The sequence below is a fragment of the Eptesicus fuscus genome, chromosome 17, assembly GCF_027574615.1.
Source record: "Eptesicus fuscus isolate TK198812 chromosome 17, DD_ASM_mEF_20220401, whole genome shotgun sequence".
Classification (NCBI taxonomy): domain Eukaryota; kingdom Metazoa; phylum Chordata; class Mammalia; order Chiroptera; family Vespertilionidae; genus Eptesicus; species Eptesicus fuscus.
This window is the reverse complement of record NC_072489.1, coordinates 2,810,167-2,832,641: the sequence shown is the minus strand read 5'-3', so window position 1 is coordinate 2,832,641 and position 22,475 is coordinate 2,810,167. Positions and strand designations below refer to the sequence as shown.

Below are 22,475 nucleotides of genomic sequence, written 5' to 3'. Positions count from 1 at the left end.
TATCCTCTGGAAACTTTTAACAATTTTTTTTTCCTGACTTTCAGCAGTTTTATTACTATGTTCCCAGGTATAATTTTATTTATGGCTTTTCTATTTAGTGATCTTTGAAGTTCATGGACCTGCAGGTTTGTAATTTTCATCAGATTTGGATTTTTTGTCATTGTTTCTTCAAATAATTTTTCTGTTTACCTTCTCTTTCCTAGGACTCTATACATATATTACACAACTTGATATTGTTCCAAATGTTACTGATACTCTATTAATAATGTTCCAGTCTTTTTTTCACTTTCCACATCATTTTAAATAGGTTCTTCTACTCTATCTTCAAGCGCAATTATCTTTTCTTTTGCAGTGTCTAATTAATGTTAATTCTATCCAGTTGTTTGTTTTTCATTTTGGATATTTTATTTTTCATTTCTAGATGTTCCATTTGAGTCCTTTTCCTATCATTCATTTCTCTCCTTACCATATACATGTTTCCTTATGCCTTCTTAAACATATGAAACACATTTACAATAGCTGTTTCAAAATCCTTGTATGACAATAGTATCATCAGAAGTATTTCATTTCCAGTCTCTTCCAATTTATTGTGTTTTCCTCCGGGTTATGGGTCATTATCCTATTTGATTAATATCCCTAATAATCTTTAATTTGATACTGGACATTTTCATTGCTGGGTGCTGGTTTTTACTGCCTTTCTTTAGTGTTGGTCTTGGCCTGGCCAAAGTGGCTCAGTTTGTTGAGAGTTGTCCAGTGCACCAAAAGGTTGCCAGTTTGATTCACATACCTGGGCACATACCTGGGCTGCAAGTTCGATCCCCAGTTGGAACATGTATGAGGATTTAAAAAAAAGAGTGCTGGACTTAGTTTTGGCATACAGTTAAGGTAAGTTACTGGCAATCAAGATTTAATTTTGCCACACAGTTGAGTTACAATTTGATACTTTCAAAACTTGTTTTTAAGCCTTGTTAGTGTGGATTTAGATAGGTCTTTAGCCTATGTCTACTTTAACCCTACTCAAGGTCTCTAGCCAATACCCCGTGTATGAAATAGTGTCTGCACTTTGTATAGTAGAAATATAAGTTATTTCCAGCACTGGATGAGCTCCTGGAATTGTTCAACATACTCATTTTCCCTGAGGCTTTCCTTAGTATTGTGGAGTTTCACACTTTGCATGTGCAGATGAGTATTCAACAAAAGATTCTACAGGAGCCTTCCAGAGATCTTTCAGTTCTGTAGATTCCTGTATAGCACCCTTTGCTCCAGTTTTCTACTCCACAAACTCTATTTGTCTTAGCTTCTCCAAAGTCCCCTCGGCTCTGGGTTTCCTTACTCTGTGCTGCAATCTAGAAACTGCCTACACACAATTGTAGCACTTATCTCATTTATGTTCCTTCACTCAGGGATCCCCATCCTGGACACAACAGGGTGCTGAAGGCCTGGGATGGGGGGAGGAACGGGGGGAGGGTTGGAGGGGATCAATGGGGGAAGAAAGAGGACAGATGTAATACTTTCAACAATAAAGAATTTTCTTTAAAAGGGTCACCATCCTGCACTGACAATTATTCAATGGCTAAAAAAAGTTTTTCATACATTTAACCCTGTTTTCTAGTTGTTTACAGTAGGAGGGCACTTTTTATAGCACTGGTCCACCTTGGGCACATGTATTGTTTTTATAGTATCTTTTCTTGTGTTATTTTTTAGGGGTGGTCTAAATTAAAATGAACATATTGGAAAATGTTTTAGGTTCTGGTCAAGATGTATCTGTAGGTAGTAAACATGGGGCTCACCACAACCAACAACTACATCAAAATTACAGCTAAAGTACAGAACAGCCACCATTCAGAAACACCTGAAATCTAGCTGAACAGAAGTCCTACAACTAGGGAATTAAAAAAGAAACACACTGAGACTGGTAGGAGGGCACAAGAGCTGGGTGGAATCACGGAACTGGCTGGTCCCACACCCACGAGTGGTGGTTTAACATTGGGAGGGATATTTTGGCTGTGGAGGTTCCCCGAGGAGTGAAGAGTCCCTGCCCCACACAAGACCCCAGCCCAGGGTTCCAGTCCCCGGAAGAGAAGTCCTCACAACTTCTGGCTGTAAAAACCTGGGGGGATTGTGACATGGAGGCTGTTGGCCCCATGCAGTTCATCTTAAAGGGCTCACTCAGCCTCACTCCCTGTGAGCTCCAGCTTGAAAGGAACTTGAGACATTTGAGGAGGAACTGACGAGCCTGGAATCAGAGTGAGAGCTGAAGGGGTAGGAGGAGCACCATATCTGATCTCCATCAACCTGGCTCACACGTTCGCTCTGCCCTGGTGATTCCCTGAGACCCTGCTTCTATCTGAAGGCTTTTCCATACAACTGGCCTCTTTGCCTCATGCTTTGGACTTTCCTAAAGTCTCTCAGAGAAACAGCAGCTGGCCTCAGCACGCCTGGTACCTCTCAATAAGTGGCCCCAATTCCAGCACTAGCAGCAGCCCACCTTGGTTCATAGCTTGGCCTCTCTTGGCACCTTCAACCCCAACACAAGTAGCATCCATCTGCAGATTTGTTTGTAGCTCATGCTGGGTGGCCCCTGCAGGGCACAGGCAGTAGCTGACTTTGCACCTCCTGGGAGGCTCCAGAGCTAGTTTCTAACATGCTAGAATAAAAACCCTACCACATCCACAAGTGACACACTCAAAGGGCAGACGTGGTGAGCAAAACATCCCACATTGAAGCAAGTCTTGTTCCACAGGATCAGCTCCTGAGTGGATACTCTTCTGCTGTAGTCTCAGACGATCCTCACAACTGATTGGCCTGGGGGTCAATCCCTCCCAGTGATGCTAACATGCACTAAGGCTCAACTACAGCAGGACAAGAGTACACAGCTCACACAGGGCACACCTGGAGTGCCCAGCTCAGGTGACTGGAGAGGTTGAGCCACTGGACCCTACAGGACAAGTCCACTCTACCAAGTCTGGAGATGTGGTAGCTCTACCAAATACACAGAAACAAACACAGGAAAACAGCCAAAATGCAGAGACAAAGAAACTTCCTATCTAATAAAGAGGGAATATGCAAATTGACCATCACACCGTCACAAAGATGGCAGCGCCCACAGCAGAGGCAGGGTTTCTGTAACAAAAGATGGCAGCACCCACAGCAGAGGCAAGATTTCCGTAACACAAGATGGCTGTACCCACAGCGAAGGCCCAGTTCCTGTAATGAGCCTTAAAGAGCAACCAGCAGGGAACTGAGCCTGCACCCCCGCCCAGTGGGACTTGATAAGGGACCTCAAGGTGCGCCCCCTGCCCCGGCACCCGGCTGGGGGACCTGAGGCTGCACCCCCTGCCCTGGCAACAGGCCAGGGAACCTGAGGGTGCGCTGGGGGACCTAAGGCTGCGCCCCCAGCCTGGCATGCGCCAGGACACCTGAGGCTGTGCCCCCAAACCCTGCAGGGCTTGACAGGGGTGGGGAAGGCCAGGTCTAGATCCCACCCAATGGGGTGGGGCCAGCTGGGTCTGGGTCTCGGGCGATTTTGTGGCGTCACGGTGGATAGGAACTTGACTGGAGGTCCCGCGCCTCATGGTAGTCCTCCAGGAGAAAGATTTTCATATAGATTTTACTAATTTTCTTTCATCTCTGACATTTCTATTATAGAGAAAGAGCAAATAGCAATATTAAAATATTTCCTCTAGCCGAAACCGGTTTGGCTCAGTGGATAGAGCATCGGCCTGCGGACTGGAAGGTCCCAGGTTAGATTCCGGTCAAGGGCATATACCTTGGTTGTGGGCACATCCCCAGTAGGGGGTGTGCAGGAGGCAGCTGGTCAATGTTTCTCTCTCATCGACATTTCTAGCTCTCTATCCCTCTCCCTTCCTCCCTGTAAAAATCAATAAAATATATTTTAAAAATAAATAAATAAAATATTTCCTCTAATTAATCCCGTTTTAATGTGCAGGAATTTCATGCACCCGGCCACTAGTGTCACAAATGAAAGAACAGGACAAATCTCCAGAAAAAGAAAGAAATAAAATGGAAGAAAACTACCAGAGCCCTAACCAGTTTGCTTCAGTGGATAGAGCGTCAGCCTGTGAACTGAAAGGTCCCAGGTTCGATTCCAGTCAAGGGCATGTACCTTGGTTGCACGCACATCCCCATTAGGCTGATCGATGTTTCTCTCTCATCGATGTTTCTAACTCTCTATCCCTCATGCTTCCTCTCTGTAAAAAAAATCAACAAAATATATATATTTTTAAAAAAAGAAAGAAAACTACCAAATACAGAGTTCAAAGCAATGGTTATAAAAGCACCTGGTGATTCTCTGAGTCTCCACCCCTTCCTACCTGCAGGCTCATCCAAGCCATTTCCAGTGGCTTTTCAGAAATGAAGGACACTCTAACTGAAATAAAGAATGATTTACAGGGACTCAACAGTAGCATACAGGATGCCAGGAATCAAATCAATAATTTAAGCCCTAGCCAGTTTGGCTCAGTGGATAGAGCATCGGCCTATAGACTGAGGGTCATAGGTTCGCATCTGGTTGAGGGCACGTACCTCAGTTGTTGGCTCGATCCCTGGACCAACTCAGGGTGCATGCAGGAGGCAAACAATCCATGTGTCTCTCTAACATTGATGTTTTTCTCTCTGTGTCTGTCCCCTTCCCTTCCACTCTCTAAAAATCAATGGAAAAAAAATACCCTCAGGCAAGGATTTTTTTAAAAAAGCATTTGGGCCCTGGCCAGTTTGCATCAGTGGTTAGAGCATCGGCCCATGAACCAAATAGTTGCAGGTTGATTCCCAGCCCTGGTTGAGGAGCAAGCAGGGAGACAACCAAGCAATGTCTCTCTCTCTCTGTGTCTGTCTCTCTCTCTCCCCCTCCCTCCCACCTCTCTCTCTTTCACTCTCTCTAAAAAAAAAAATCAATGAAAAAAAATATCCTCAGGTGAGGATTTACAAAAACTGAATTTGGAATATAAGGAAGCAAAAAACACCCAATCCAAACAGAAAAAAAAAATATCCAAAAATATGAAGATAGTGTAAGGAGTCTCTGGGACAACTTCAAGGGTACCAACATTTGCATCATGGGGTTGCTGGAAAGAGTAGAGAGGGAGCAAGAAGTTGAAAACCTATTTAAAAAAATAATGACAGAAAACTTACCCTACCTGGTGAAAGAAATATGTCAGAAGCCACCCATTGTCCTCTGATTGAGACATTGGTAGCTGAAGCAACTTATACCTGTCAATCTTATGTAAATCCTTGCTGATTGGCTATTACTGGCTATGGGTGGATCCCAAACCTTAATAAAAGGGATTGCAAGGCCAGAGCGCATGGTAGTCCTCCTCCTAGAGGTGGGCTCCCGCCTGGCCCCCAATATTCCCAAATTAATACTTTTCTAGTCAATTTCATTTGTGTGCGGCCTCCTCCAGAACCCAAACCCTGAACCTGAACAAAACGAACCCAAAGAGGCCTATACCAAGACACATCATAATTAAAATGCCAAGTGTTAAAGACAAAGAGAGAATCTTAAAGCAGCAAGAGAAAATCACTTAGTTACCTATAAGGAAGCCCATAGGACTGTCAGCTGACTTCTCAATAGAAACTTTGCAGGCCAGAAGAGAATGGCAAGAAACATTAAAAGGGAAAGGACCTATAACCAAAATTACTCTGACCACCAAAGCTATCATTTAGATTTGAAGGTCAGATAATGAGTTTCCCAGACAAGAAAAAGCTAAAGGAGCTCATCACCACAAAACCAGTATTACATGAAATATTAAATGATCTTCTTTAAGAAGAAGAAGAAGAAAGATTGGAATATGAATGATAAAATGACAATAAATACATATCTATAAACAATTGAATCTAAAAATCAAAATAAACAAATAAGCAGAGCAGAAATAGACTCATAGATAAAGAGAATATTTTGACAGTTGCCAGGTGGGAGGGGGTTTGGGTGGGAAAGAAAGGTGAAGGGGTTTAGAAGTATAAATTAGTCATAGCCCATGGACACAGACAATAGAAAGGTGGAGGCCTGGGATGGGGTGGGAGATGGGTAGAGGGGGTCAAACAGGGGTGGTAAAATGGGGGATATCTTAATACTTTCAACAATAAAAATTTTTTAAATATGCATCTTTGCCCAGCTGGTGTGGCTCAGTGGTTGGAGGTCATGATTCCATTCCCAGTCAGGGCACATGCCCAGACTTCGGACTCAATCCCCCATGGGTGGCATGAAGGAGGCAGCCAATCAAAGTCTCTCTTATCATTGATGTTTCTATCTTGCCCTCTCCCTTTCTCTCTAAAAATCAATAAAAATTTTTAAAAAACACATCTCAAAGTTATTACAACCTATCTTGAAATGAGTATACTAATCCTATGAAGAGGGAATATGCAAATTGACTGTCACTCCACCAAAAATATGGCGGTGCCCACAGTGAAGGCAGGAGGTTTCCGTAACACAAGATGGCTGCACCCACAGCAGAGGCCGAGTTCCCCTAATGAGCCTTAACAAGCAATCAGCAGGGACCTGAGGTTGCGCCCCCGCAACTCTGGCACCAGGTTGGGGAATCTCAGGCTGCACCCCCATCCAGGAGGCCTTGACAGGGGACCTCAGGCCATGCCTCCTGCCCTGGTGCCAGGCCAGGAGACCACAGGCTGCGCCCCCTGCCCCAGCACCAGGCCGGGAGACCTCAGGCCATGCCCCCCACACGGCAAGGCTTTTTTTTTTTTTTTTTTTAAGAAAGATTTTTTTTAAACATATATTTTATTGATTTTTTACAGAGAGGAAGAGAGAGGGATAGAGTTAGAAACATCGATGATAGAGAAACATCGATCAGCTGCCTCTTGCACACCCCCCACTGGGGATGTGCCCGCAACCAAGGTACATGACCTTGACCGGAATCGAACCTGGGACCTTTCAGTCTGCAGGCCGACGCTCTATCCACTGAGCCAAACCGGTTTTGGCCACGCGGCAAGGCTTGACAGGGCGCCTCAGGCTGCGCCCCCTACCCCGACGCCATGACCCTCAAGCCATGCCCCTCGCCTGGCAGGGATTGAAAGGAGACTCAGGCCATGCCCCCCGCCTGGGCGCCAGGTAGGGGACCTGAGGCCGCACCCCCCACCCCATGGGGCTTGATGGGGGACCTCAAGGTGTGACCCCCGGTGCCAGTGCTGGGCCAGGGACCTCAGGCCGTGTCCCCCTGCCCAGTGGGGCTTGATGGGGGACCTGAGACTGTGTCCCCCTCCTATTGGGCTTGACGGGGGACCTCAAAGTGCGCCCCCCGCCTGGCAGGGCTTGACGGGACACCTCAGGCCACACCCCCCGCCTGGTGGAGCTTGACAGTGGATCTCAGGCCACGTCCCCCACTCAGTGGGCCTTGATGGGAGACCTCAAAGCGCGCCCCCTGCCCTGGCCCAGGCTGTGGGACCTCAGGCTGCGCCCCCCGCCCTGGCGCCAGGCCAGGGTACCTGAGGCTGCAACCCCCGCCCGGCAGGGCTTGACAAGGGTGGGACCAGCCGGGTCTGGATCTAGCCCAATGCGGGGGGGGGGGGGGGGGGGGGGGAGGGGCGGCCAGGTCTGGGTCTTACACGATTTTGAAGCACATGTGGGTGGGCAGGGACTTGACTCTTGGTCCTGTGGTGTGCCCCAGACTCTGACAGGAGAAAGATTTTCATATATATTTTACTAATTTTCTTTCATCTCTGACACTTCTATTATAGAGAAAGGGCAAATAGCAATATTAAAATATTTCCTCTAATTAATCCCCTTTTAATGTGTACGAATTTTGTGCACTGGGCCACTAGTTAAGTGTATAAAACTTATGACAGTCCTCCTTTGATATTCTCATAGTTTTAAACCCTACATCTATTTTGCTATAAACCCCACATATATTAATGTTTTTGCTTTAAATAGTCATTATTTTATGTGTATGTGTATTACAGATGAAATTATCAAAAAATTCTCTATATTTATGTAGATATTTACCATTTCTGGTATTCTTCATTATTTTCTACAGATCCAATATTCCATTTGGTCTCTGTTGCCTTTTTTTCCCTCATTGAAGAATGTATAAAAATTTATTTAAAGTTTCTCAGGGATAAAAGGAGAGGAAGGTTGACACTAAACATCACAACAAAACCTTAAAAATCTATGAATATCCTCCCTCCTAAAGTTCTACTACATACACCAGTGGCCAATTACTTTTATTCTCTCATAAAAAAATTGAAGACCTACAAAGTTTTCTTTACCACCCTCTCCCCTCTCATACCCACCCTTGGTTCTTTCCCTCTACAACCCTTCATCCCATCACTTGTAATTTACACTTTGCTGTCATTTTGAATTTGTCCAGGTGGGGAAGAAGGGAATAGGAAGGTACAAGGAAGGACAAAGTTGTCCTGGGCAAGACATTGATGGCTTTCAGTTTGCTCTGGGCAGTATTTTCATTCCTCTTAATGTTTGTATGGCTATTCATTATTAAAATTATAAGCCTCTTATATTCTTTGGTTTTACATTTGATCTTCTAAGACTTCCACAGATATAATATTTTAATGCAAGAAAATATCCATCTCCCTCATTTAAAAAAAAAAATTTTTTTTCACAATACCTTAAGGCAGTGGTCAGCAAACTCATCAGTCAACAGAGCCAAATATCAACAGTACAACGATTGAAATTTCTTTGGAGAGCCAAATTTTTTAAACTTAAACTTAAACTTCTTCTAACGCCACTTCTTCAAAATAGACTAGCCCCGGCCATGGTATTTTGTGGAAGAGCCACACTCAAGGAGCCAAAGAGCCACATGTGGCTCACGAGCCGCAGTTTGCCGACCACGGCCTTAAGGAGACCAAGCAAGACTCCACTTAAAATTTGTAAGCATGATCTTGAGTGCCTTTGTCTAGCGCCTCCATGTTCAGGTGGGTTCTGATGGAACAGAATTCACCACTGGCTCCAAGATCTTCTATCAAGCACTTTTCACATGGATCCTGTAGGGCATGCAGAGACCCAGCTTACCTTTCTTAGCTTCTTCCTTGAACTGCTAGGAAATCCATCATTGTCTGGTCAAACTTATTGTTATGCAAGAGATCACACTGGCCCACCTGGGGTGGCTCTGTTAGTTGAGCATCATCCCATGCACTGAGAAGTTGCCAGTTCCATTCCCAGTCAGGACACATCCTTGGGTTGTGAGTTTGATCTCCAGTTGAGGAGCTACTGATCAGTTTCTCCCGCAAATCTCTCTCTCTCTCTCTCTCTCTCTCTCTCTCTCTCTCTCTCTTCTTCTTCCCTCCCTCCCTCCCTCCCTCCCTCCCTCCCTCCCTCTAAGTATGTCTTCAAGTGAGGATTAAAAATAGAGAGAGAGAGAGAAAACTCTGCCCCCTGGTACAGAACAAGGACAGCTCAATGGAGTCCTCTGTTAAAGGCTTCAGATAGGAGTGGTTTCCAAAGGGGATGAGTTGCTCTGAAATTTCAGACCAACTGTGTTAGACGGGGCCAGGGACAGCAAGACTGCCTGCCCCCAGGCTACATTAATCTCATTCCAGAACATGGGGACAGCTGGGAGGCAGTCCAATCTGGAGATCTCAAACACTGACTTGAAGGCACTGGTTTTCTGCAGCCAGGCTAGCAGAGTCTGGGGGTACCACAGCCGAGTTCCCCACACCCCTCAGGTCAGCATGCAGTTTACTGTAGTCCCCACGGTACTGCCTGTCCTGCTAGTCCAGTCTTAGTCTCCACCTGGGCTGCCTCCAGAGTCATAGCTGCTCTATCTTGGTTCTCCACCTTCTCCTGCTCCTGGACCAGCCTCGCTTTCTCCAAACCCACATCCTTCAGCTTCTTCTGTGTCTCCATCTCATCCTCATTTATTCTCTCCCTAGTCTCCAAACCTGGTCTCTTTTGTCTTTAGCTCATGATATTTATTTTAGCATTTCTTGGCAGTCCTGGTCTGTTAGAAACAAGTTTTTCACTTTTTAATCTATTTTTAAAATATTTGTTTTGCCTTTATTTTTGTGTTTTTTTTTTGTTTGTTTGTTTTAATATATTATTGATTTTTTACAGAGAGGAAGGGAGAGGGATAGAGAGTTAGAAACATCGAAGAGAGAGAAACATCCATCAGCTGCCTCCAGCACACCCCCTACTGGGGATGTGCCCACAAGCAAAGTACATGCCCTTGACCAGAATCGAACCTGGGACCTTTCAGTCCACAGACCAATGCTCTATCCACTGAGCCAAACCGGCTTTGGCTTGCCTTTATTTTTGAAGGCTATTCCTGCTGGATACAGAATTCTAGGTTGACAAGTTGTTTTTTCCTTTTATCACCTTTATGGATACCATTCCATTATCTCCAATTCTCTATTTTTTCAGGTAAGAAGTTTGCCGTAGTTCCAATTGGTATTCCCATGATTCTGTTGCTTTTAAGACTCGCTCTTTAGTTTTGAGCAGTTTGATTAGGATTTGCCTAATCTGGAATTTTTTATTTCTTGGTTTGTTTTTATTTTTTTGTATTTAATCTGCTTGGGGTTTGTTGAACTTCTTCAATTTGTGAGTTTATGACTTTCATCAATTTTAGAATTTCATAACTATGGTCTCCTCAAGCATGTCTTCAGCCACATTCTCTCCTCTCTTTCTAAAACTCCAAATACACAGAGGTTATACTATGTATTATTATCCCATAGATCTTGGAGCATCGGCTAGTGCAAGTAAGAAAGTACATTCTCATTCTCACCCTCCCCATCTCTCTCTCTCTCTCTCTCACACACACACACACACACACACACACACACACACACACTCACACTGATAGGGATATGCCAAAGAAACATAGGAACCAAGTGAAAGAGTTCTGAATGGCCAACTTTGAATAATTTCACAAACAAAATAAATTAGTAAGTGTATTATAACCCAAAATATAAAGTAAATATCCATGAGTCAATACTGTTATAAACAGTGATTGAAAAAATAAATAAATACACACAGGAGAAGAGATAAACCTCCTTCACAGAATTCCAAATAATTTATGTAGATACTCCACCTTCGAGGAGGGAGAGCATAACTACGCACAGTGACTTCCTTCCAAAGAGTACATATGGAATGGAAAGAATGAAAGAGAAACTTTACAGTTAAGGAACTTAACAAACACTACCAAGGTCAACATCAACACTGATAAGTCATGTTGACAATCTACCATTAATATAATGTACTGAAAATGGCACTTAATTCTGTGGTCCTCCTCTGAAAAACCAAAACCCCAGTCGAATCATGAGAAAAATACCAATAAGGACATTCTATAAAATGCCTGAACAATACTCCTCAAAATTGTCAAAGTCATCAAAAACAAGGGAAGTATGAGAAACTCATAGCCAAGAAGAGCTTATGGACACGACATTAAGTGTAGTGTGGAACCCTGGTTGGGATCCTGAAACAGAAAAAGGACATTAGGTAACAACAAAGGATAGTGCATAAAGTATAAACTTCAGTGAAAAATAATATATATCCCACACCCAGTTTCTCCTGGGTGTAGGGTATATGGGACCTCTCTGTACTATTGAAATCAGACAACCATAGGGTCCTGGCTGCCCATCACTACTTGAGCTAATTAAGCAGAGACAGGGTTGAATCATACATGAGCTTTTATTCCAATACTGCAGTCAGTATGGGAGAGCAGCAGGTACCTGCCCATAAAGCAGCTGCTCATGTTGGGCAGGACAAAGATTACAGGGGAAGTAGGTAAAATGAATAAGAATGGCTACAGGTTACGGGCTAGAGGGAAGGACTCCCTTGTTTGGGCAATAGGCTGTTCATCTGCCCATGACTGTGGACCACATTTCAAGGCTGACTAACCCAGGGGCACACAGCTCCCAGCCAGATTGGAATGTGCTTTCTTTAATCAAACAAAACCGTCACGGTTAACAGAGCATGGTTAATACTTACCATAGGTAGTTCCCAATATCCTATTTCTGCCCCTAACACTATCTTTGCCAATTTTCTCTAAAGATAAAACTATTCTTAAACTAAACTTACTTTTAAAAAGGAATAAGAAAACAACTGGAGCCTTCCACAACTGAAAGCCTCCAGTGCCTCTGGTAGGTTTCTCTCAGCTCTCCTACTCTACTCCACCCTTCCTCAACCCTTGGGGCAAGTTCCATGTGGGATCTCTGACAGCTCTACTTCCCTGGCCCTTATTCTACTCAACCACCCCTGGGGGTATTCGGTAACCTATGCATAAGAGCTGAGGGCTGACTGCAGACTTGCCCTTTAATGGAAAGGGAAGGTAGAGGGGAGGGGCAGCTATTCAGGATTTTAGCCAGCCCAAGTATGGCCATTACAAGTCGTTGAATGTTTGACAAGTTTTTTGTTTCCCCATCTCTAGCTGATGCCTCTTCCATGAGCCGTTCTATACCACAGTATCCATGGGTTTCTTCTCTGCTAAGAGCATTTCATTACTTTCTGCAGTTTAGTTCATTTAGGTTTTCTTGTGTCCTCAGCTCTTTAAGGGTTTTTTTAAAATGACTCTTATTTGGCTTCTGTTGGTTTGCAAGGTGAGAATGGCATTATCTTATAACTTTGTACATCTGAAAAAGCAGAATTCTTCCCCAGACATTAAGGTCTCTACTCAAATATCACCTCTTCAAAGATGCATTACCTAATCACACCATCTAAAAAGTCTCCTTTCTGTGCGTCTCATATATCCACACTTCTGGTTCTATTTTGTTCGTCAGTTTATTTTGTTCATGTAAGTGAGATCATGTGGTATTTGTCTTTTTCTGACTAGTTTATTTCACGTAGCATAAATAATCTCCAGGTCATGCTGTTGCAAAAGTTGTGTTTCAACTCCAGACCCCGTAAAGCAGCAATGCCAGGCAGGCTGACACCAGGCCACAGCTGACGTCAGGACCAGCAGTGATGACTACTGACCCCCTGCCCTGGCACTGACCAATCAGTGGAGACTACACCCTGAAAGGACACACCTGGAAAGCTGATTAAGATTCTATTGAGATCCCCAGGACCTCCCCTAAAATTCCCAGCCTTAAAAATCCTTAGGATGGAGGACCCAGTGCAGATCTCTGGGGCACGCCCGCTCCTTTCCCCACCCCCTGCTTTCCCCAGTGCAAGCACTCTCTCTCAAGCATGCCCAAGTCCTTGCTCCTCTCCTTGCCCCAGTTACTTATACCCTTAATGTCTTTCTCCCAGGTTCCCAGGGCCCTTTTTTTTGCCTCTGTAACTAGTTTCCTGAGTCCACACAGCCCAGCTGGCTCACTTCTTCCATGGCTCACTTCTTTTACCTCTGCGATTTTCTAAATAAGCTTTTGCTTGTTTGGGGGGAAAAAAATAAAAGTAAAAAGTTTCCTTTTTTTTAGGAGGACCTAAAATACAATCTTTCCAAATAACAGGAGTAGTATACATGAATGACACTATATCTGTCAAATTTACATCACAACTATAGAATGAATATAAGTGTTCTAGGCAGAAAAGTACCTATGGAGAAAACATTTGCAAAATATATCTGAAGATTATTTAGTGTCCAGAATACATAAAGAACTCTTACAACTCACAACAAAAAGACAAATTACCCAATTTAAAAATGGACAAAGCAGTTAACATATCTCCAAAAGAGATATTCAAATGGCCAACAAGAAAGATGCTCACCATCATTAGTTATTAGGGAAATGTGAATGAAAACCACAATGAGATACCAGTTTACACCTACTAGAATAGCCATAAGAATACATTTCTAAAGGAAAATAACAAGTGGTGGCACAGATCTGGAGAAATTGAAGCTCCTGAGCGTTGCTGGTAGAAATGTAAAATGGAGCAGCTGCTGTGGAAAACAGTTTAACAGTTCCTGAGCAAGTTAAACATAGAATTACCACAGCAATTTCACTCCTAGGTTTATACCCAAAAGAACTGAAAACAAGATTCTCTGGAGCATTTGAGGTATTTTTCCCCTGATATATGTCATCAGTTTGACTCAAACTCTTATAAAAAAAAATTTTTTTAAAGAATTGAGCCCTTCTGGTAGCTCAATGGTTCAGCATCAACCTATGAACCAATGGAGCTCCAGTGGCGCAATCGGTTAGCGCGCGGTACTTATACAACCTATGAACCAAGAGGTCACAGTTCAATTCCCAGTCAGGGCACATGCCCAGGTTGCAGGCTTGATCCCCAGTAGAGGGCGTACAGGAGGCAGCCAATCAATCATTCTCTCTCATTACTGACGTTCTATCTCTTTCCCTCTCCCTTCTCTCTAAAATCAGTAAAAATACCTTAAAAAGAATTGAAACAAAAACTTGTACACAGTAGCACTATTCACAATAGCTGCAAAGTAGAAATAACCAAAAGTCCATCAACTGGTGACTGAATAAACAAAATGTACTGTGATCCACACAATGGAAATCCACATTATGCAAAGTGAAAATATCTGACTCAAAGGCCACATGTTGTATGAATCCACTTAGAGAAAATATCCAGAGTAGGAAATACACAGAGACAGAACGCAGAGCAGTGGCTGCCAGGGGCAGGGAAATGGCTGCTTCTTTGATATGGGCTTTCAGTTTGGAGTGATGATCAAGTTCTGGCACTAGATAGTGGTGATGGCGGTGCAACACTGTAAGTGTTTTTAATGATTCTGAATTATTCACTTTAAAATGGTTAATAAACTTTATATGTATTTCACCACAATAAAAGATGAGTAGACAAATAAAAGCTTAAACACAAAAAATCTAGAACTAGATTCTGAGAAAAGCTCGAAGATTAAACACACATACTTAATTTCATTCCCTCTCAAAACTGTGCTAAAATGCCAATAAGGTATTTTTAAGGCAAAAACAAAACTTAAAAGGCTGGAAAGCATATGGTAACTAAGAGAAGATCGACGTAAGCTGAATCCTAAACCCACAGGGTAAAAGCCAAAACCAACCTGGCTTAATCCACAGAACTCTCAAAAGGCTCAGAAACTGGGAACACCACCCCCAGAAATAGCTTAGTCTCTCAGTGTCTTCCATTCCTCGTGGTTGTGTGTCTCTGTCCACACGGCAAGAGGACTATTCTCTGAAGCAGATTTCTGAACGGAGGGACACAAGGCACACTGTGGGGAGAAGGACTTAATGAAACCAGGGGGATTAACTAAACACATATATATGCTTCCCTCACTTGGCTCCCAGAGAACCATCTTTCACACACCACGCAGGAGATTAAGACTTCTCTTCCCAGAAGGGGAAAAAGAAATGAGAAGCAGATATCAAGGGCTCCCTAATAAATGGTAAACTCGGGTCACCCCACAGTGAACCCATAGATGTGCTCAGAGCTTCCAATCAACTTTCAGGACCACACCTAAAAAATCGGAGGTCTAGTCAAGATAATTCAACAGAGGCAAAAACCGAGATGAGAAAAATCAATGAAATAATTTAGGAAAACGGCCCAGAATTAAACAAAGTAAGTTTACTATTTGAAAACCCAGAATGCACAGTATAATGAATTTTAAGAGCACATCCATACTAAAGCATATATTTTTGAAATTTTAAAACAGTGGAAACCAAGAGAAGATCCTACAAGCTTCCAACATGGAGAAATATGTAGCAAGAGATGAAAAATCATAATGATTTTGAACTTTCGGCAGTCACAGTGTAAGCTAGACGACAATGGAACAAAATAAAAATTCTGAAGGAAAATGATCCCCAATCTGAATTTTACATTGACAGGCCAAACTATTAATTAAGCTTAAGAAGAAAATACAGCCTTAGCCAGTTTGGCTCAGTGGATAGAGCATAGGCCTGCAGACTGAAGGGTCCCGGGTTCGATTCCGGCCAAGAGCATATGCCTGGGTTTTGGGCTCAATCCCCAATAAGGGGCGTGCAAGAGGCAGCTGATCAATGATTCTCTCTCATCATTGATGTTTCCATCTCTCTCCCTCTCCCTTCCTCTCTAAAATCAATAAAAATATATTTTTTTAAAAAGCAAAGGATACGAGTTGAACAAGGACTCTTTTTTAAAAAAGAAGAAGAAAATACAGGCATTTTCAGAAATGCAAGGTATCAAATAATTTGCCTCCCAATCACCCCTACTTCAGCAAAATGTGGGAGTAAACCAAGAAGAGGAAGACACAGGACAGAAGAGAAGAGAAAGAATCCTGACCTTGAAAGCGGCACTGGGAGGCCACAGACGGGATGGGACGGAGCACTTTGCTTCCTCTGGAGGGGCTTCTTCAACCGGATGACACTGACAGTAAATGAGCTGAGAGAAAACAGGAAGTGTGGGCAGTGGGGAGAAAATCTTGGACTCAGTTAATGATAAGGACACAGAAAACATGTAAACACTGTCCTAAACTGAAAACTCAGTAACATCAATTCACATATGTTACTTGAAAAATCACAGGAAAACACCAAACAGCTAAGAATTAAGAATGGTAACCTCTGAGAAGGGGAAATAAGGTCAGGACTGAGAATTACTGTTTGTCTGAACAATCCCTGACGAACTACTCAACTCGTTAAACTGTAACTCTGAAAAAATGAAAATAAAAATGTGGAAGACAGAGACATAAGGTACCTAAGGATTTCCCAAAGACATAAAACCTTTACCTTGGCAACTAAATCTGACCTCTGGGAACCTAGAAGACTAACAAACTTGTCCTGCAAAGCAAAAAAAATAAATAAATAAAATAACAAGAAACAAATAAATTTGGCTGGACAGGCGGAAGGATCAAAACAGAAGTGACATTACTCTTCTGCTATCATAATTCTTGCCAAAAGCATGACCCCAATAGCAGAAATCCATGGATTTCTGTGCTTTAGCTCCTAATCTGTCAAGTGGGTATAACAGTCTCTCTGTCATAGAGTTATTGTGAGACTTAATCAGAAATGAACATAAAGTACTTACAGTAATGCTAGATACAAAGATTATTAACACAGTTAATACTTTACTTTTATAAATAACTAAAATTATTTTTATATCAAATCATTCAATTCAATTGTCACAATGATACTAAAGAATTCATTGGAATGCTCACTTTGTCTACTCAAACCTGAGGCCTCTAACCCTTTCACATATGTCTCCTAAAAAGGGGGGAGGAAGAGATACTGTCTGATTATCCATGAGAAACAGAAATAACAATTAATGGAAGTAGTTCATCGTACTGAAAAACTACTCAGGCCATCCTCCTTTCTCCAACAGTTTTTTCTTGATTATGATCAATCAAGTCACCAAACATTAACTAAGCAAATCAGCAATTAGAATTGAAAACTTTGTACCAACTATACATTAACTCAGGAATGTTAAGACAAGTATTTGTCCATTTCTAAATAGGTCAAGTCTCAAACTAATTCACAGACTGTGTTCTCCAAGTTCAGTTATACTTCATTATAAAACTTAAGATAGCCAAAACTGGTTTGGCTCAGTGGATAGAGCGTTGGCCTGCGGAATGAAAGGTCCCAGGTTCGATTCCAGTCGAGGGCATGTACCTTGGTTGTGGGCACATCCCCAGTAGGGGGTGTGCAAGAGGCAGCCGATCGATGTTTCTCTCTCATTGATGTTTCTAGCTCTCTATCCCTCTCTCTTCCTCTCTGCAGAAAATCAATAAAATATATATTTAAAAAATAAAAAAAATAAATAAAACTTAAGATAACAAAATTATTAAATAGAAAATCAATAAAATATATATTTTAAAAAAATAAAAATAAATAAAACTTAAGATAACAAAATTATTAAATAAAGTTGAAATTCTGGACAATATTCAAAGGCCAACTTAATCCATAAGTACCCAAGAACCATGGAGAAAGAAAGGAATAAATATAATCATAAATATACTGTAAGGATAAATATCCTGTAAGTAGATTACACCTAGAAAATTTTTACTTTAGAAAATTAACTTTCATTTGTAATGCTAACAGCAAGACACCTATGTATAACATACATGGTGTCAAAACAAGCCAAAGGAAAATCGTTTGGGCAAAAAATGAAAAAGGATCGCAAGTCAAATTTATAGAAAAGCTTCCTTTATTAACTTTTGGTCGAGAATATGTTTGTATATTTTCAGAAAACAACTCTGAGACCATGTGGATTCCTGCAACAGAGAGGAATTGACAGGAGTGCTCCAGTCATGAAGACAGAAGAGAAACAGTCCAGAGATGGAAGACGCTGACGATGCCTTGCCATACTAGCAGTCAGCAGCTGTGCATTACTGCAGGTTGCCCAGGACCAAACCAGAGAGGGTCGGACCGGCATTACCACCATTTGTTCACCATCCAGAACTGAAATATCATTGCTGTTATGTACACATAAGGAACTGTTGGACATAGAAATTGGGACTCAAAAGAACTGTTGGCCCAGAAAGAAACTCACTATAGACTAATTCATTTGCCTCTCAGCATAACCATTATTGCTTGTCTCATTTTCAGTTCTTATAAGTGAATTTCTAGTATCACATGAGCTCACTCATCTAGGGGAAATGATGAACAACATAGACTGCTGAACAAGAACAGCATCGATCAGACTGTCAGACCTCAGAGGGAAAGTAGGGGAGGGTGGGGATAAGGGAGATAGATCAACCAAAGGACTTGTGTGCTTGCATATGAGCCTAACCAGTGATCACGGACAACAGGGGGGTGGGGGCATGTGTGGGGAGGGGTTTGGGATGGGAATGGGGGGATGAGGACAAACATGTGATACCTTAATCAATAAAGTAATTAAAATAAAAAAGAACCCAAAAAAAGGAAGGATTAAATATAATCATATTAGGAAACTTTCAACCACTTATTTTGTGCTCTCATCCTACAGAATAAAAGTATAATATGCAAATTGACCATCACTCCAACACATAAGATGGCTGCCCCCATGTGGTCAAAGATGGCCACCCCCATGTGGACACAAGATGGCTGCCACAAGATGGCTGCCAAGGGAGGGCAGTTGAGAGGGACCAGGCCTGCAAGGGAGGGCAGTTGGGGGCAACCAGGCCTGCAGGGGAGGGCAGTTGGGAGGGACCAGGCCTGCAAGGGAGGGCAGTTAGGATCGGGCCTAAACGGGCAGTCGGACATCCCACGAGGGGACCCAGATTGGAGAGGGTACAGGCTGGGCTGAGGGACACCCCCCCTTGCACAAATTTTGTGCACCGGGCCTCTAGTTCTATATAATAAAAGCCCAATATGCAAATTGACTGGACGGTAGAACAACCAGTCGCTATGATGCACACTGACCACCAGGGAGCAGACGCTCAATGCAGGAGCTGCCCCAGGCCATAGGCCCCAGTCGGCCAGGCCTAGGGACCCTACCTGTACATGAATTGCATGCACTGGGCCTCTAGTCCTATATAATAAAACCCTAATATACAAATTGACCCAACAGCGGAACGACCGGTCGCTATGACGCGCACTGACGACCAGGGGGCTGACAGTCAATGCAAGAGCTGCTCCCTAGTGGTCAATGCATTCCCACAGGGGGAGTGCCGCTCAGCCAGAAGCCGGGCCCACGGCTGGCGAGCACAGCGGCAGTGGCAGGAGCCTCTCCCACCTCTGCGAGAGGGCACAAGCTGGGCTGAGGCACCTCCCCCCACCAACTTCACGAATGTCATGCACCGGGCCTCTAGTATAATAAAATAATAGCTAGTTGAAATTAAGGATTGAATCATACTTTGTTTTTTGCCTTTGTATATTTGTAAACATAAACAGTACATAACAGAGTATCTGCCTTCTATCAAGAGCTTAAAATATTTATTTAATGAATGAAAAACTAGAAGAGTATTATTTCTATGGGGAAGTGTACTATAATTCCCAATTAAAAGAACAATTGCAAGAACTCAGGCAATAGGATCAGAGTTTGAATACCAAGAGCAATAAAGCAGATTCTACTTCATCTACAAATCAAACACTCCTACCAGAAACCACATTCTGGTCACAGATCACCATACTGTTTCTAAGTATGTGTAAATCACTAAGTTGGATTTTCATAATATGAAACTTGACTTCCAAAATTTCTTTCCCTTTACCAATATCTTAAAATAAAATAGCAGCCATAACATTTTATCTGAGAATATATTTTCCTCAATTCTACTGAGATATAATTGACATAGAACATTGTTATTAGTCTAAGTTGTACAATATAATTATTTGATATCTATACCAGTATATATTGCAAAATGGTTATCACACTAAGTTTAGTTAATATCCATCATCTCACATAGTTATAATATTATTTTCCTGAGAACTTTAGATATGAATTTTTAAAATCTACTTTCATCAATTTTCAACATACAATATAGTCACCGTGCTGAACATTACATCCCCAGTAGTTATTTATCTAATAACTGAAGTTTGTACCTTTGACCACCTTTACCCATTCCCCACAGTCCCTACAACCCCTGCCTCTGGCAAGCACCCATTTGTTCTGCTTCTATGCTCTCGGTTTTGTGAGATCATACAGTATCTGTCTTTCTCTGTCTGACTTATTTTATATCTTGTCACAAATGGCAGGATTTCCTTCTTTTTCATGGCTGAATAATATTTCAATCTGTGTGTATATGTGTGCGTGCGCACACACATGCTTACATATCTCACATTTTCATTATCTAGTCATCCATCAGTGAACACGTAGGTTGTTTCCATTTCTTGGCTATTGTAAATAATGCTTCAGTGAACATGGGGATGCAGGTAATCTCTTTGAGATCCTAATTTCATTTACTTCAGATATATACCCAAAAGTGAAGCTGCTAGATCATATGGTAGTTCTAATTTTTTGAGGTAGATTTTTTATTTGCAATTTCTGTATTACTCATTGGTACAGAACATTATCAAATGCAAACTTAATATTATGGCCAAAACCCTTTTTTTAAATCAATATTCAGACAAAAATCCAATATTTCTGTAGCTCAAATGCAATTATACATTCACATTACAAAAGTGAAGAGGTAAAAGTACCCAACACATCATAAATAAATTTAGGCTCCAAAATAATTGTAAAAACAACTGAAAATTATAGAATTCAGTAAACAACATATTCAATATCCACAATGATACTGACTTTCATATTCTGAAAAGAGAAACTCACCTTAAATAAAACTCCTACCCTAGCTGGTTTGGCTCAGTGGATAGAGTGTCGGCCTGTAGACTGAACTCCTTTAATTTTTCATCACTCAAAACAACTGAATATTTATACTATATCCTTGAAAAATAAAGGTGAATTTATCCTATAGAGGCAGCACTCATCTAGGCTTTATGGAATGACTGAGAATCATATTTCTTATTCCAAACATTAAACTCAAATGGATTGTCACCTTAGATGAGGTAAAGTGTGAAAAGCACTTAAGCTCCAATCTAGTATTGAAAATTACTTCAGGAGAAACCAAGATGGCGGCACAGACAAACACCTAAACTGCTGCCTCACACAACAATTTCAAAACTACAACTAAAAGACAAAACGGACATCATCCAGAACCACAAGAAGGCTGGCTGAGTGGAAATTCTACAACTAGAAGGAAAGAGAAAAGAACACTGAGACTCAGAGGAGCTGCGGAAGGCAGAGGTATGGAGACACGCGTGGAGAGGGCGGGCAACTGAGTACGTGGCTGGCTTTCTCAACCAGGAGGGAGACAAAAGCTCCCGATGGCTCTGAACTCCAGTTCTGGGTGAGACTATGGGGACCCAGACTCATACGGGGAGAAACTGGACTGTATTGGCAGCGGGTGAAACTCGAGGGCAGCTTTCACTCAGAGGTGCTTGCAGCGATTACCAAGGGACACTGAGACCCAGGGGCCTCTTAGGGCAGGGCTGACAAGAAGCCAGTGCTTGGATGGGAGACTCTGCCCCATCCAAGCTGAGCACAGAGGCTTTTGCAAATCTTGTCTTCTAAAGGTGTCTCCAGCACAGAAGTTCTCCCAGCGTAGACACAGCTGATCCTCACAGCGAATTGGCCTGGAGGTCAATTCCTCCCAGTGATACCAACAACAATCAAGGCTGAACTACAACAAGACTGTGCACACAGCCCACAAAGGGGTGTACCAAGAGTGTCCACCTCAGGTAACTGGGGAGGCTGAGCCACTGGGCCCTATAGGACACCTAGCACACAGCGCCACTCTGTCAACTCAGGGAAGCAGCCAAAATGTGGAGACAAAGAAACAGGTCCCAAATGAAAGAAATGGAGGAAAGCAAATGACTGGATATAGAGTTCTAAACCACGGTTATGAGGTTTTTCAAGAATTTCTTAGAAAAGGCCAATAAATTTAGCAAGAACCTCGAGGATATGAAAAAAGACCAACTAGAAATTAAGCAGTGACTAAAATAAAAAATAATATACAGAGATCCAACAGCAGACTAGAGGATCGTAAGAATCAAGTCAAAGATTTGAAATACAAAGAAGCAAAAAACTCAACTGGAAAAGAAAAAAGAATCCAAAAATATGAAGATAGTGTAAGGAGCCTCTGGGACAACCTCAAACGTACCAACATCCAAATTATGGGGGTGCCAGAAGAGAGAGAGCAAGATACTGAAAACCTATTTGAAGAAATAATGACTGAAAACTT

General features: G+C 42.4%; 1 pseudogene; it reads right to left on the bottom strand.

Moving 5' to 3' along the window:
- Nucleotides 1-8,581: 8,581 nt before the first annotated feature.
- On the bottom strand, nucleotides 8,582-11,669 carry LOC129152084 (beclin-2-like; annotated as a pseudogene).
- Between the last annotated feature and the right edge of the window lie 10,806 nt (nucleotides 11,670-22,475).